Below are 14,047 nucleotides of genomic sequence, written 5' to 3'. Positions count from 1 at the left end.
ATACAGTGACTTGTCCAGACCCAAACAGCAAGTCAGCTCTCAGACTGGAAAAACAACTTGGCATTTCTCAAGTTTACCGAAAGCCCAATCAAGTGAGACAAGTAATTAACCACTCACACAACCCACATCCTTGACTCTCCACCTCACTAACTATTCCGTTCATGCTTCCATCACATTTTCTTTCCTCCTACAAATACTGTGACTTTATGTTTCCACAGAGCTGCTGCTCCAGGAAGACCACAACTCCAGGATTCTACATAGCTTCTCTTTATCCCTCACTGTTTCCCCCAAACACTGTGGGTGGTAATAGTAGAAGCCCATAATTTTGGTGCCAACATGTAATATTTTTAATCAGGCTATACAATTCACACAGGAATTTCTTGGGGGAATGTCAGCTTTTACATCTTACATTTTTCTACATTAATAATGATAAGATTAGCCTAAAATCGACTAATAAATAAATGTAAAAGCAGTAATAAAACTCAGAGTTGCTTATCAATTTTTATCAACTCCAGTCCTCTTGTTTTGTAATAGCTCTAATTTGACACCTTAAACTAAAGCAAAGATTCTCAGATCAAGCTCAGAGTCTTCAAAGATTCAGGAACATTTGACCAGAGTCTAGCACAAACCACTGCTCAGAATGAGGGCTTAAATAAACATAAGCAACTCTGGGAAATTGTGTACACTCTCAAAACTGATTCTAAACCAAACTAAAGATGACCATCTTTAAGAGCTATTATTCTGGGGCAAAACAAAAATGTGAAAAGTTTCCTCAGGATTAAACTTTTAAATTATTCCTGTTCGAACTGTTTCTTTTTTATTGTTTTTTAACTTTATTATGGTGCTAAGCTAAGAGGAGATCATTTTATTTGGGTAAGCTGGAATCTCCTACCAGTTTCATTCACAAATATAAAACTGCCTAATGAATGCCAAATATTCTCATCACCCATGTTTTACAACTACCTTCAAAGAACAGAATTTTCAAAATCACATGAAAACCAGGAAGCCTCAAGCAAAGAGCTTACTAACTGCACCTCTTCCTTAGCTACATTTTTAAGAAACAGAAGAGGGAGGAGACCCGAGAACACGAAAGGGAAGAACAAAAACAAAAGACCTGTGTACATGCCAGGTGCAGACTCGGGAAGGTCTGGGCACAATGAAAGCAGAAGTGTAGTGCTGGTTTTAGTAGCACATATACTAAAATCGGAACAATACAGAGAAAATTAGCATGGCCCCTGCCCAAGGATGGCACACAAATTCCTGAAGCGTTCCACATCTTTAAAACAAACTTATGGCTGCCAAAGGGGAAAGCGGGGACGGAGGAGGGATAAATTAGGACATTGGGATTAACATGTACACACTACTATATATAAAGTAGATAACCAACAAGGACCTACAGGGAACTATACTCAATATTTTGTAATAACTTATAAGGGAGGGACTTGCCTGGCAGTCCAGTGGTTAAGACTTTGCCTTCCAATGCAGAGGGTACAGATTCGATCCCTGGTCAGGGAGTTACGATCCCACATGCCTTACAGCCAAAACACCAAAACATAAAACAGAAGCAGTATTGTAACAAATTTTAAAAAGACTTTAATAATGGTCCACATCAAAAAAAAAAAAAACTTGGGATTTCCCTGGTGGGGCAGTGGTTAAGAATCACCTGCCAAGCCAGGGGACACGGGTTCGATCCCTGGTCCAGGAAGATCCCACATGCCGCAGAGCAACTAAGCCCGTGCACCACAACTACTGAGCCTGCGCTCTAGAGCCCGCGTGCTGCAACTACTGAGCCCACGTGCCGCAACTACTGAAGCCCATGAGCCTAGAGCCTGTGCTCCGCAACAAGAGAAGCCACCGCAATGAGAAGCCCGCGCACCGCTACGAAGAGTAGCCCCCGCTCTCCACAACTAGAGAAAGCCCGCGTGCAGCAACGAAGACCCAACGTAGCCAAAAATAAAAATCTTAAAAAAATTAAAACCTATAAGGGAAAAGAATCTGAAAAACTATATATACATACATATATATATATATATATATATATATATATATATGAGAATCACTGTGCTGTACACTGTGTTGTGAAACTAACACAACATTGTAAATCACCTATACTTCAATAAAAATAAAATTTTAAAAAGCAGAAGTGTGGAATGACCCCCAGCAACCATGAGGATCTTGGGAAGTGCTTAAAAATACAAGTGGTGGCCACGAACAAGAGATGTGTTCACAGCTCCTGTGGAGGAAAAAACAGCGAACATTACATCGAATAGACTCAGACACTTTGACAGGCAGATTTCTACCTTGTGGGCTCTTTCTCTGTTTCCTCCTTACTGTACCAACCCCAGGACTGCCCATTTAGAAAGCAATCCTTCAACCACCCCTAAGTATGTATTGACTCTTTTCAAGAGACCATGCTGGGTATTTTGGGAGGTGAAGAAGTAGAAGGTTCTGTCCTTGCTCTCAGAGTGGTTACAGCCTAGCTGGGGACTGGGTTGATAACATTCAGAAAGAAAAAATGAGCACCTCCAAGCAATCCCACGCTGCTGGATTCCAGACTCAACATGGCCTGGAGTGGAGGGGAGGAGTCTGGGGGAAGACTGACTGCCCCTTATGTACCATTTACCTTCTCTGAGCTTCCATTTCTGTACAATGAGGAACCTAGGATGTCGTGAGAGTTTTATAAAGTTGAGAGCACAGTGTAAGTACTAAATAAACAGCTACTTCCATCGTTATTATCATAAGCATCATCATTATTTAGTAGTATCTCCTAAAAGAAGAACCTCCCAAAAGGTAGGGCAATGTCTTGCAAGTCCCACCCTGGAACTGAAATGCACTTGCCTACTGTTATCAATAGTATTTAGGGAAACTGACTACTTCATGGATTAAACGAATGTTTATTATTTGTTATCAGACTACATCCACCACAGATAATGTTCTCTGAGACACTGAAACCGAGCTCCCAACAAGGTCAACATTACTCACGTTCGGCAGATGAACAAGCAGACATTTGGAGCCATGCCGTTTATAACTAGTGTCCATCAGTGGGTGATAGGGAGCAGACTGATAAAATAAGCAATGTGCTCAGGTCAAAGTCCCCCAAGGATGGAAGGGCTGGATTACAGAGGCTCTGTGATGGCAACTGCTCGTCAGGTGTCTTAGCAATTTACCACCAACTCAGACGCCACCTTCTCCGTGAACCCTTCTCAGAGACCCCAGACAGTTAGCTGCTTCTCCCTAGGAGTTAAGAGTATTTTTACTATATAGTATATAATATTATGCCTGGTTATCTACATGTCCTTCTGCCCAGTTAATGTGAATGTTCATCATGGTCTAGGGCTATAACTGAATCAAAACTTGTTGAAACTCAGAAGGTGTCAACTTAAGGCATTTTTTGCCCTCAGAAAAATTAGATGAACCTGGCTCAGGCCTCCCAATCGCACCATCTTGGATGAGTCTCTTGTCCTCTCCACAAGAGCTGTGACATCCAACCCTATTCCTTTGAGACACTCTTGTCTCTGTTCCTGCCTCTGCACAGGCACCCTCGGGGTGCCTACGCCGAGGCACCCTAAAAGCAAAACCCACACCTATCATTTTTCCCAGAAAGGAACTCAGACGCACTGAGCATATCATGGTTATGGTTGTTGGCTTGAAGATCAGAGGGTCCCTGGGGGTGGGGGCCCTTGTCACAGTACATCACAGGGCTCCCACCCTCACCTCTTGTCTTTCTCAGAGAACCAGCCCACGCCCGTGCCCTGGTCTCCAGAAGCCCCAGCTCCAGCCACCCACCTGCATCCTACACATGGAAATTTGGGGAAATCCAGTTCGGCCGTGTCCTCCTGCCTGCTTCTCTCCTGGGAGCCAGCCCCTGTCATTCCTAGTTTCTCCCAAAATTTCAGTGAATAAAATGTATTCACATAAATGAATAACTGAGTGAGCATTTGGCCCATAGCTGACACTTAATAAATAGTGGTGGAATATATGTAAAGGAGTGAATGAACAAATGAATGAATGGAAGCTAGTCATGTGTACCTCTAAATCAAGCTGGATTCCAGGTTGAGGTGCAGAATACATGAAAATGGACAAGTCAGCACAAGGCATCTGGCTGTCATCCAATTTCCTGATCAGACAGAATAAAAGCCTATATGGCATAGAGGTTACCTACAGGCTGGAATGTTTTCTATTTACTTATTTATTTCTTTTTATTTATTCATTTTTTTTTTTTGGCTGCGTTGGGTCTTCGTTGTGTCATGCGGGATCTTCCTTGCGGCATGCAGGCTCTATTTTTGTCGTTGCGGTACACGGGCCCTTCGTTGCAGTGCATGGGCTTCTCTCTAGTTGCAGTGCGCAGGCTTCTCTCTAGTTGTGGCACACAGGCTCTCTCTAGTTCTGGCATGCAGGTTTTCTCTCTCTAGTAGAGGTGCACAAGCTTAGTTGCCCTGCAGCATGTGAGATCTTAGTTCCCCAACCAGGGATTGAACCCACATCCCCTGCACTGGAAGGCAGATTCTTTACCACTGGACTGCCAGGGAAGTCCCTGGAATGTTTTCTAAACAAAAGAATAAAGATATTATGCCTGAGAAGGAAAAGCAAACCTGGAGCAAGGGAAGATTCCTTAGTAAAGAAGCCCAGAGCACTTGCCTGTGACAAGAAGGCAGACAGTGAGAAGACTGGATTCCTGTCACCGTTGATGAACGTGCCCAACACACAGTGAGGTCAAATGAACCAAAACCTCAGAGTTTGGAGCAGAGAAAGGTTTATTGCAGGGCCAAGCAAGGAGAATGGGTGGCTCGTGTTCAAAAGACCCCCCCCCACACAACTCCCTGATGGTTTTCAGGGCAGAGTTTCTAAAGGTAAAATTTGGGGTGAGGGCTGTAGGGTGTATAACCCTCCTCTGATTGGTTGGTTGGGAGGTAACAAGGTGGTGTTTCAGGAATCTCAGTCATCAGCCTTCTGATTCTGACCACTCTGGGGTCTATGTGCTTGGGCTCAGCCTGAAGTTACCATCCTCCACCCAGGTGAGGACTTAGTTCCTGTAGAAGAACCCAGAGATATATATCAGATTGTTCTGTAAAAGGACACAGAGATGCTTTTGTACCTGGGAGGGCCCTGTAGGGCCCTGCTTGGCTTCATCACCAGAGCAGGCCCCCTTCCCTGATTTAGCAAACCCCCAAGGCCAGTACTGGAGCAAGGCACAGAATGTGGCTTCAGCTGTGAATCCTCATGGTCAGGGAACATCTGTCCCCAGCTCCAAAAAAGGGCCTGATTGCCAGTCTTCACTGAACAGAAAATCCCTCCTTTCTCAGAGCCTTGGGGTGGACCTGCAAGCTGTCCTCACATCCCCATTTGCAGCCTCAGAAACCTCATCTCCAACCCCTGCCCCAGAGAGAAATGCCAGAAACATCCACATCATACTGTAAAAGACAATTTTCCAGAGAGAACAGTTTTATCCACCCCTCCTTATGTGGGCTTTCAAATGTTCTTTCCTCTGCTGGGTATGAATGAATCACATCCTCAGGAAATACAGCCCGTTGAGTAAATCAGCACTCTGGAATGTCTTTAGAAATAAAGCTAGTTTGGCTGACTCATTGGACCAATGCAGCTGTAACCAAACACTTGAAGCCCTGAAACAGGTATCCTCTGGTATTGATTCAAGGTGGGTTACACTGGTGCCCAGGTATTTGTTGAACTAAAAGGGCAAGGCGGCTTAAGAGCCCTTACTCAGTGGGGTTACTCATTTACCTGGAAAAACGAGGAGAATCAAAACAGTCTGGGAATCTAGCTTTAGGAGTAGCATGGCTAAAGTTCCTTTTAAAGGAACAATATTAGGGAGCTACCAAGGAGAGGCTGTATGTATTTAGAGCATCTTTTATCAATGTGCTGGAAAAATGAAAGAGATTTAGAACTTTGTGTCCAAAAATGAACTCTGAAAAAAAGAACAATATTATTAGTTTATGGTCACACAATTTGTCCCTGGGTTTCAGACTTGATGGAATAATTTAGCATTACCGGGGAATGTGAGTCAAGCTGGGGGCAGTTCAGGAAATTGGGTGAGGCCCATCTGTCCTATGCAAATAAATAATACTTCCAGACACAGGCAAGATTTTCATCTACCTTCCAAAATCAGAGTGAACTCTTACGCCTAAAAATAAAGGGCAGTGAAGTGTACTCACAATGCCATCTGAGGCACATGACTCAAACCACTTAAACCCAGTTACTCCCCCCTGTCTTTTGTTCGTCACAGCCAAAAGAGACCTGACTGCAAACCTGGCTGAAGGGGTCACAGGTACCAGAACACAGGTGAGAGATCCTTGGCACCCCCTAGGTGATGGAAGGGAATCACAGGTGTCAGTACTCAACTGGGCACAGCACACCAAGTCACAAGAGAAATTTTTATTTCTCTTCTAAGCTGAAATAATACATCCTTCCAGACCACAATCCCTCAAATTTCATTCCAGTCCATGTCCTTCCAGTCCAGTTCAAGCTGTGGCTAGGAATTCAAAATAAACTGTGCTGATTTTGAGAGCCATAAAGCTTTGCACAGAAAAAGAAAGAAAGCTAGTTGTTATTGTTAAGGGAAAAACTACACACATATTTGGCTCAAACCAGAGGAAAGGTGGGGCTAAAAGCCAAGTATAAAATGAAAAAAATTCCTCTTTCCAAGGATGGGTGGGTTCGTCTTAATAAGTTAACGCCTGATAAGCCAGTGCAAAATCCAGGGTGGAGGGCTGCCCCAGTTCTAGCCAGGTCAAGTCAGCCTTAACACTGACTTGGAGAAATCCTTACCTGGGTGGACCTTGCCCTTTAGAGATAACTCCCAACATCCCTCCTGTTTTCTGGCCTTCCTCCACCCACTCTAATGCTCCTTTATCTACCTGCTCTCTCTTCAGCAAGATGCTCCCTTACAGGAGTTTTTGATGTCACAATTTACACCTTTTCATATTGTGTATCCATTAACAAATTACTGTAGCTACTTTTAATACTTTTTGTCTTTTAATCTTCATGCTAGAGTTATAAGTGATTTACCCAACACCATTACAACATTAGAGTATTCTGAATTTAACTATATATTTACTTTTACCAGTGAGTTTTATATTTTCATATTTTCCTGTTACTAATCAGTTTCCTTTCAGTTCAGCTTGAAGAACTCCCTTTAACATTTCTTGTAAGACCTGTCTGGTGGTGATGAAGTCTTTCAGCTTTTGTTTGCCTGGAAAACTCCTTATCTTTCCTTCAATTCTGAAGGAAAACTTGGCCTGGTAGAGTATTTTTGATTGGGAGTTTTCCTTTTCTTCCAGCACTTTGAATATATCATCCCAGTCCCTTCTGGCCTGCAAAATTTCTGCTGAAAATTCTGATGATAGTCTTACGGGGGTTCCCTTGTACATAACAAGTTGATTTTTTTCTTGCTGCTTTTAAGATTCTCTCCTTGTCTTTAACTTTTGACAATTTAATCATAACGTGTTTCATGGTTATGAAACCATGAGTCTCTTTGGTTCCTCTTATTTGGAACTCTCTGATCTTCCTGGATCTGGATGTCTGTTTCCTCCCCCAGGTTAGAGAAGTTTTCAGCCATTATTTCTTTGAATAAACTTTCTGCCTCTTTCTCTCTTTCTTCTCCTTCTGGCATCCCTATAACGCATATACTTGTCTGCTTGCTGATGTCGCATAAGTCCCTTAAATGATCGTCACTCTTTTTCATTCTTTTTTTCTTTTTGTTTCTCTGATTGGATGGATTTCACTGCCCTGTCTTCAAGTGTGTTGATCCTTTCTTCTGCTTGATCTAGTCGGATGTTGAACCCCTCTACTGAATTTTGCATTTCAGTTATTGTATTCCTCCGCTTTGGGATTTCTATTTGGTACTTTTTAAAATATTTTCTATATTCTTGTTGAAATACTTACTTTGTCCAGGCACTGCTCTCCTGACCTCAGGGAGCATCTTTATAACTTGTCATTTTGAACTCTCTATCAAGTAAATCACTTATCTCTGTTTCACGGTGCTTATGGTGTGTCAATGCGGGTTCATCAATTGTAACAAATGTACCACATTGGTGGGGAATGTTGAGAATGGGGAGGCTGTGGCAGGGAGGGAGGGGAGAGGGTATGTAGGAACTCTGTACTTTACTCCCATTTTGCTACAAATCTAAAACTGCTCTAAAAATAAAGTCGTTTAAAAATTTAAAACTAAAACAAAACAAAAAAATTGTTTCTAGAGATTTATTTTGGTTTTTGTTTGGGACATATTCCTTGCTTTCTTCGTTTTCCTTGACTTTCAGTGTTAGTTTCTGCACAAGTCTTGACAGTGTGGCCTTGTGTAGGAGATAGACCTCATCGATCACTCCTGCCTGAGCTCCTGTTTGTCTTTCAGACCTTTTGGTTGTCCAAGCCACCTTCTTTGTTCTTAGTGGCTTCCAGTAGTTGAATATGCCAAGACCCATCAGTGTCCCAAAAGAGAAGATTACATTCAATACCTAGATGCAGGCTGATTGGAAGCTGGACCTTCAGGCAGCAACTGGGAAAGTATGTAGTTAAGGTCCTTCCAGGGAGAAACTGGGAGATGGGTGTTTTAACCTGCTCTTTCTGCGCTGGGCCCACAGGAGATTGTTCTTGTGCCCATTAAGAACTGCTTATTTGTTTGCTAGAACCTTGTAGGACTTGTGAATGCAAGCTCCACTGACTATGAGAGCCAGGTGATCTGGGGGCCCATCTCTCAGATAGCAGCTACGAAAAGCGGGGTGCCAGATGTTTGTAAAACTCCTTCCAAAGAGATACTGGCAACTTGGAGCCAGCTAGAGGGATAAGGAAAAGGAGGTGTTTGCCGGTTTCCCCAGCCTCTAGAGAGGACTGCAGGCAGCACCTAGATGTGTACAGATGAGATGCCTAACCCTCTGGCAGCAGCTTTCAAAGTATGAAGATGGACCCCTTTCAGGTTAAGACTGAGAAATGGGTGGTTTTTGCTTGATCCCTTTTTGCTAGTTTCTAGATTTCTCTCAGAAGTAATTGCTCCCTGTGTACCCGTGTACTTAGTGTGTCCATGGGAGGAGGGGAGTTTGGAGCCTCCTATGTTGCCATCTTGGTGAACCCCCTCTGGAAGTATGGGAATTGTTCCATTGGGCCTGACTGTGATATGTCCATTTATGCATTACCCATTATTGCCTGTGGTTTCGGTTCCTAACCATTGTAGGAAAAGGCAAGGTGTGTATAAACAAATAGACTGGGCCCATCTCTTCTACCCCTAGTCACAGTTTAACTTGCTCTTTTGGAGATGACTAAACCTTCCAGGCAAGTTGGGAGAATGTCACTTGCTCTGGCAGGCCAATGGGGAAGGCAGTGTGCTAAGAGCACCTATTAGCACCTCCATATCTCTCTTCCCTTTTCCTCTCCTTCTCTGCTCAGGAGACTAGGTGATAGGCCACATCAAAGAGCCCCTCCAGCCCTCCAGCTTCCCATGGGTTTGTTGGAAGGGGGGCGACAAGAGATCAGAGAGATGGGAACAGGGAGGGAGAGGTATTTACTACCCTGGCTTCCTTCCTGCAGGATGGCCTCCACCAAAGAGAGGTCCCAGCTTCTCTCAAGGCAACCTTTCCATATGACTCTCTGCCCTGGTAGCCGTACTCCCTCCCTGGCCCCTTCAAGCCTAGGCTATTTCTAGCCCCACACTGAATTCCCCAGTAGTTCCCCCAAACCCTGCTCACGCCTTTGTAAACAGTCCCTTAAATAAAACCTTCTTAAGTGACCCTATTCTGTTTCCTTCTGGGGCCCGGACTGATATAGCAGGGATGCACAAGTTCTCCTTTAATTAATTAATTAATACACCTACAAGTAGGGCCAGCTCCAGGTTTCACAAACGATTTTGCTTTTTCAGGTCCTTTGAGGTCCTACCATGAAAGAATAGGGAGCAAACTGGCAAAACAAGTCATAAAATGTTTCAGCCCATGATATGTGCTGTGAAGATGGGGCAAATAACGTGCTGTACAAGCACACATGAGACGGACCCACTCAAGCTAGATCCCTGAGGGTGAGGAAGAATTTAATGGGGCAGGGAAGCCCTCATCTGGATCAGAGAGCCTCCCTGCCTGTGTTAAACTATGCCAGGCACTGCCTGCAACTTGAAGCTTGTTCTGGCACCAAAAAACTCATGTCAAGGAGAGTTATAGGACACCCGGCACATCATTCATTTATTTATTGAATGCCTCAATGTGCCGGGCTGTGTTCCAAGTAATGACCTCACTTCCAAGCATGCCTTTTATCCCTATATTCTCCCATCATGAAACGAAAGGCAAGTCACACACCATCATCATCATCACCATCATCATCATCTCTTATCTGCCATTAGACTTTGGTTTCTCACCTTTAGAACCACATCTTCAATTTTCCATCACCCAGAACTCTTCTTCCTCTTAAGTTTTACATAAGATACCCCAATATCCTACTCTAGCAAACCCCTAGCTGTCTCATGTTCTCATTCCCACGGTACCTTCCCTTCCACCTCATACAGATATCTAGGACTTTAACCTTCCATTTATTTCCACTCATCTATTTCCTCTTGGATCCCCTTCCTTCCTTACTATTACCCCAAGATTCTAACAGGTCTCCCTACATTTAGGGTCTCCACCACTCAAATCATTTTCCACCCTGACATCAGGGAGATATTGCTAAAATTACTTCTGTTCATGCCACTCCCCCAAATCTTAGCAGGGCACAACAATCCTGAACTACTCACTCTTCTTCAACCTTGGCGTGATCTCTTAAGGTTTGGAAATTTTGGCTTGTATTGTGTTCTACCCAGAATGTTCTTTCCTCTTTCTGCTTCAGTGAGCCCTTATGGAACCACAGAATTCCAGTCTGTCATCACTTCCTCACCCTGGTAGATGAAGCTGAGAAAGAACTTAGAAGAAACAAAATATTCAGTAGAAATTTCATGTTTCTGCAACAGGGTGATCAGTGAAACCCCTTCTCACAGCTCACTGCATTGTGTTATTTTGCTTTTGTGGGCATAGAGTCTTCTAGGAATAATCATGATAGGTGTAGGATTCTGCCTCTGGTTGACACGGTATGTTCCAGGGACAAAAACAAGTGACCTCTGTTGCCTCTGCTACATCCCTGATCCCACTGCCCTGGTTCATAAGCCCACCATTGCTTCCACATACTAGGGCAGCCCCTCTACCTGAAAATGCTTCATGTATTTGATTGCCTGTTAACTGTCAGCTTTCCCCACTAGAGCAGAGATTTTATCTAACATTTATTTATTTACAACACCTGCAACATTCCAGGAATCTAGCAGTTCAATAAATATTATCCGAATGAAGGCAGGAAGAAAGCCTCCTAACAATTCTTTTTTTTTCTTTTTTTTTGTGGTACGCGGGCCTCGCACTGTTGTGGCCTCTCCCGTTGCAGAGTGCAGGCTCAGCGGCCATGGCTCACGGGCCCAGCCGCTCCGTGGCATGTGGGATCTTCCCGGCCCGGGGCACGAACCCGTGTCCCCTGCATCGGCAGGCGGACTCTCAACCACTGCGCCACCAGGGAAGCCCTCTAACAATTCTTATAATTGCTAAGTCATGTGTGCCTCCAGGTTGGAGAGGCCAGAGACTTTCGGATTACAGCTAAAACTCAAATTTATCCATGTCACTTTGCTTCTCAGAAGTTTCAAATGCTTCTGTGCTTCTCACTGGCTGTGGTATAAGTGCTACAAAATTCAACTTCTTAACATGGGAGGAGGAAATGTCTCTGATCTGGCCCCTGCTTGCACGCTGATCTCATCTTTCACCATTCCTGGTGCCATATTTTACCCTCCAGAGCCACTTAGGAGTTTGCTGCTTCCCCGACACATCATGACGTGCTTCCCTCTATGCCTCTGCTCACACAGTCCTCTCCACACCTGTCCCCATTCTTCTCATCTCTCTCAGATCTACTTATCCTTTGAGAATTTACTCAGCTCTTATGTCTTCTATCAATTCTCCCTCTCATCCCAGGCCCCATCAGGTTTGGGAACGTGCTCCAGGTCTTGGGACAAGGTCTAGCAGAACTTGAATAACTGGGCAGGTTGTAAGGGCAGAGATTCAGGTTTGAGAAATAAGGTAGAAGGCTTAGAAGCCTTCACTGGGAAGGCTCACTGAGAAGAGGTGGAGTCCCAGGTCAAAGAGATCCCAGCCACAGGGCTAGTTTCATCTTTATGGTGAATATTTACTGAGCACTTACATGACATACTCTTTGCAAAATGCTTTACAAATTTAAATTAACTTAATCTTCACAATGATGCTATAAGATGGGGACTACTATTGTTCTTATTTTATAGATGAGGAAGCTAAGCCGTAGAGAAGTTTTTTCCATATCTGGTTTCATAACCTCTCCTAGGTCCCCCAGCAAGTAGGTGGCGAAACCGCTGCCTGGCTCCAAAGTCAAGCACTTAGCCGAGGCTGCATAGCTTCCCGCACAGTGATTTACAGTCATGAAGCTGGTCGAAGTCTGGACACGACAGCACCTAGACTCCTCAGGTCAGCCAAGAGATGGACTTTATCTCGTAAGACTATGAAAATTTCTTTGCCCTGAGATCCAAACTCATCAAGCAACTTTTAAATTAATGTTAATACCAAAAGGCACCAGGACTAGGGGGAGGCCTGGATCACAGATATAAATATTCATGTAAAAAAATTATACGATTTATCTATTGTAAGTAGATAAAGTGACTTTCTGATTTACGGACAGTCTCTCTTGTACCTAACTCAGCTTAAGATCAACTCTGAGTATAATAAATTCACCCAGATAGACCATATTCTGGATCATAAAACACATCTTAATAATATAAAGGAATAGATATTATATAATGACTGCTCTCAAACCACAATGGAATTAAAGTAGAAATTAATAACAGAAAGGTAGCTGGAAAATCACCAAATACTTGAAGACTAAATGATATACTTCTAAGTAATACATAGGCCAAAAAAGAAATCTCAAGAGAAATTTAAAATATTTTGAACTAAATGAAAATGAAAGTACAACTTATCAAAATTTATGGGATGCTGTGAAAGCAGCGCTTAGAGGGAAATTTATAGCATTGAATGTATATATTAGAAAAGAAGAAAGAGTCAAAATAAATTATCTAAGCTTCCACCATAAGAAACCAGAAAAAGAAGAGCAAATTAAATCCAAAGTAAACATTAAGAAATAAATAATAGGGCTTCCCTGGTGGCGCAGTGGTTGAGAGTCCGCCTGCCGATGCAGGGGACACGGGTTCATGCCCCGGTCTGGGAAGATCCCACATGCTGCGGAGTGGCTGGGCCCGTGAGCCATGGCCGCTAAACCCGTGCGTCGGGAGCCTGTGCTCTGCAACGGGAGAGGCCACAACAGTGAGAGGCCCATGTACCGCAAAAAAAAAAAAAGAAGAAAGAAAGAAATAATAAAAATTTTAGCAGAAATCAATCAAACTGACAATAGGAAATCAACAGAGAAAAATCAATAAACCAAAAGTTGACTCTCTAGAAGATCAACAAAATCAATAAGGCTCTAGCCCGGCTAACTGAGAAAAAAAAAGAAAGAGAGGTCGCAAGTTACTAATATCAGAAATGAAAGAGGGGACATCACTATAGATCTCATGAACAAGGACAATAAAGAATACCATGAACAACTCTATGCCAACAAATTTGATAACCTAGATGAAAAGGAACAATTCTTTGAAAGACACAATCTGCTAAAACTCACACAACAAGAAATAGATAATATGAATAGGCCTATATCTATTAGATAAATTAAATTAGTAATTAATAATCTTCCAAAAGAGAAAACACTGGGTCCAAATGGGTTCACTGGTGAATTCTACCAAACATTTAAGGAAGAAATTATACCCATTCTCTACAATCTTTCTTTAGAATTGGAGAGAAAACGTCTTAACTAATTCTATGAGACCAGCATAATCCTAATACCAAAACCAAAGACATTATAAGAAAATAAAACTATATACCAACATCGCTCATGAAGATAAATGCAAAAATCCTCAACAAAGTATCAGCAAATCAAATCCAACGATGTATAAAAAGAATTGTACACCACTACC

At 43.0% G+C, this 14,047-nt stretch overlaps 1 non-coding gene across 1 annotated transcript; it reads left to right on the top strand.

Moving 5' to 3' along the window:
• Positions 1-1,173: 1,173 nt before the first annotated feature.
• LOC132437448 (U6 spliceosomal RNA) lies at positions 1,174-1,280 on the top strand. The gene has a single exon (XR_009522031.1). It is a non-coding gene; the product is annotated as a U6 spliceosomal RNA (small nuclear RNA).
• Positions 1,281-14,047: the final 12,767 nt, after the last annotated feature.

Source organism: Delphinus delphis, chromosome 14, assembly GCF_949987515.2.
Source record: "Delphinus delphis chromosome 14, mDelDel1.2, whole genome shotgun sequence".
Lineage (NCBI taxonomy): Eukaryota > Metazoa > Chordata > Mammalia > Artiodactyla > Delphinidae > Delphinus > Delphinus delphis.
Note: the sequence above shows the minus strand (reverse complement) of the source record. Positions and strands in the feature narration are given on the sequence as shown.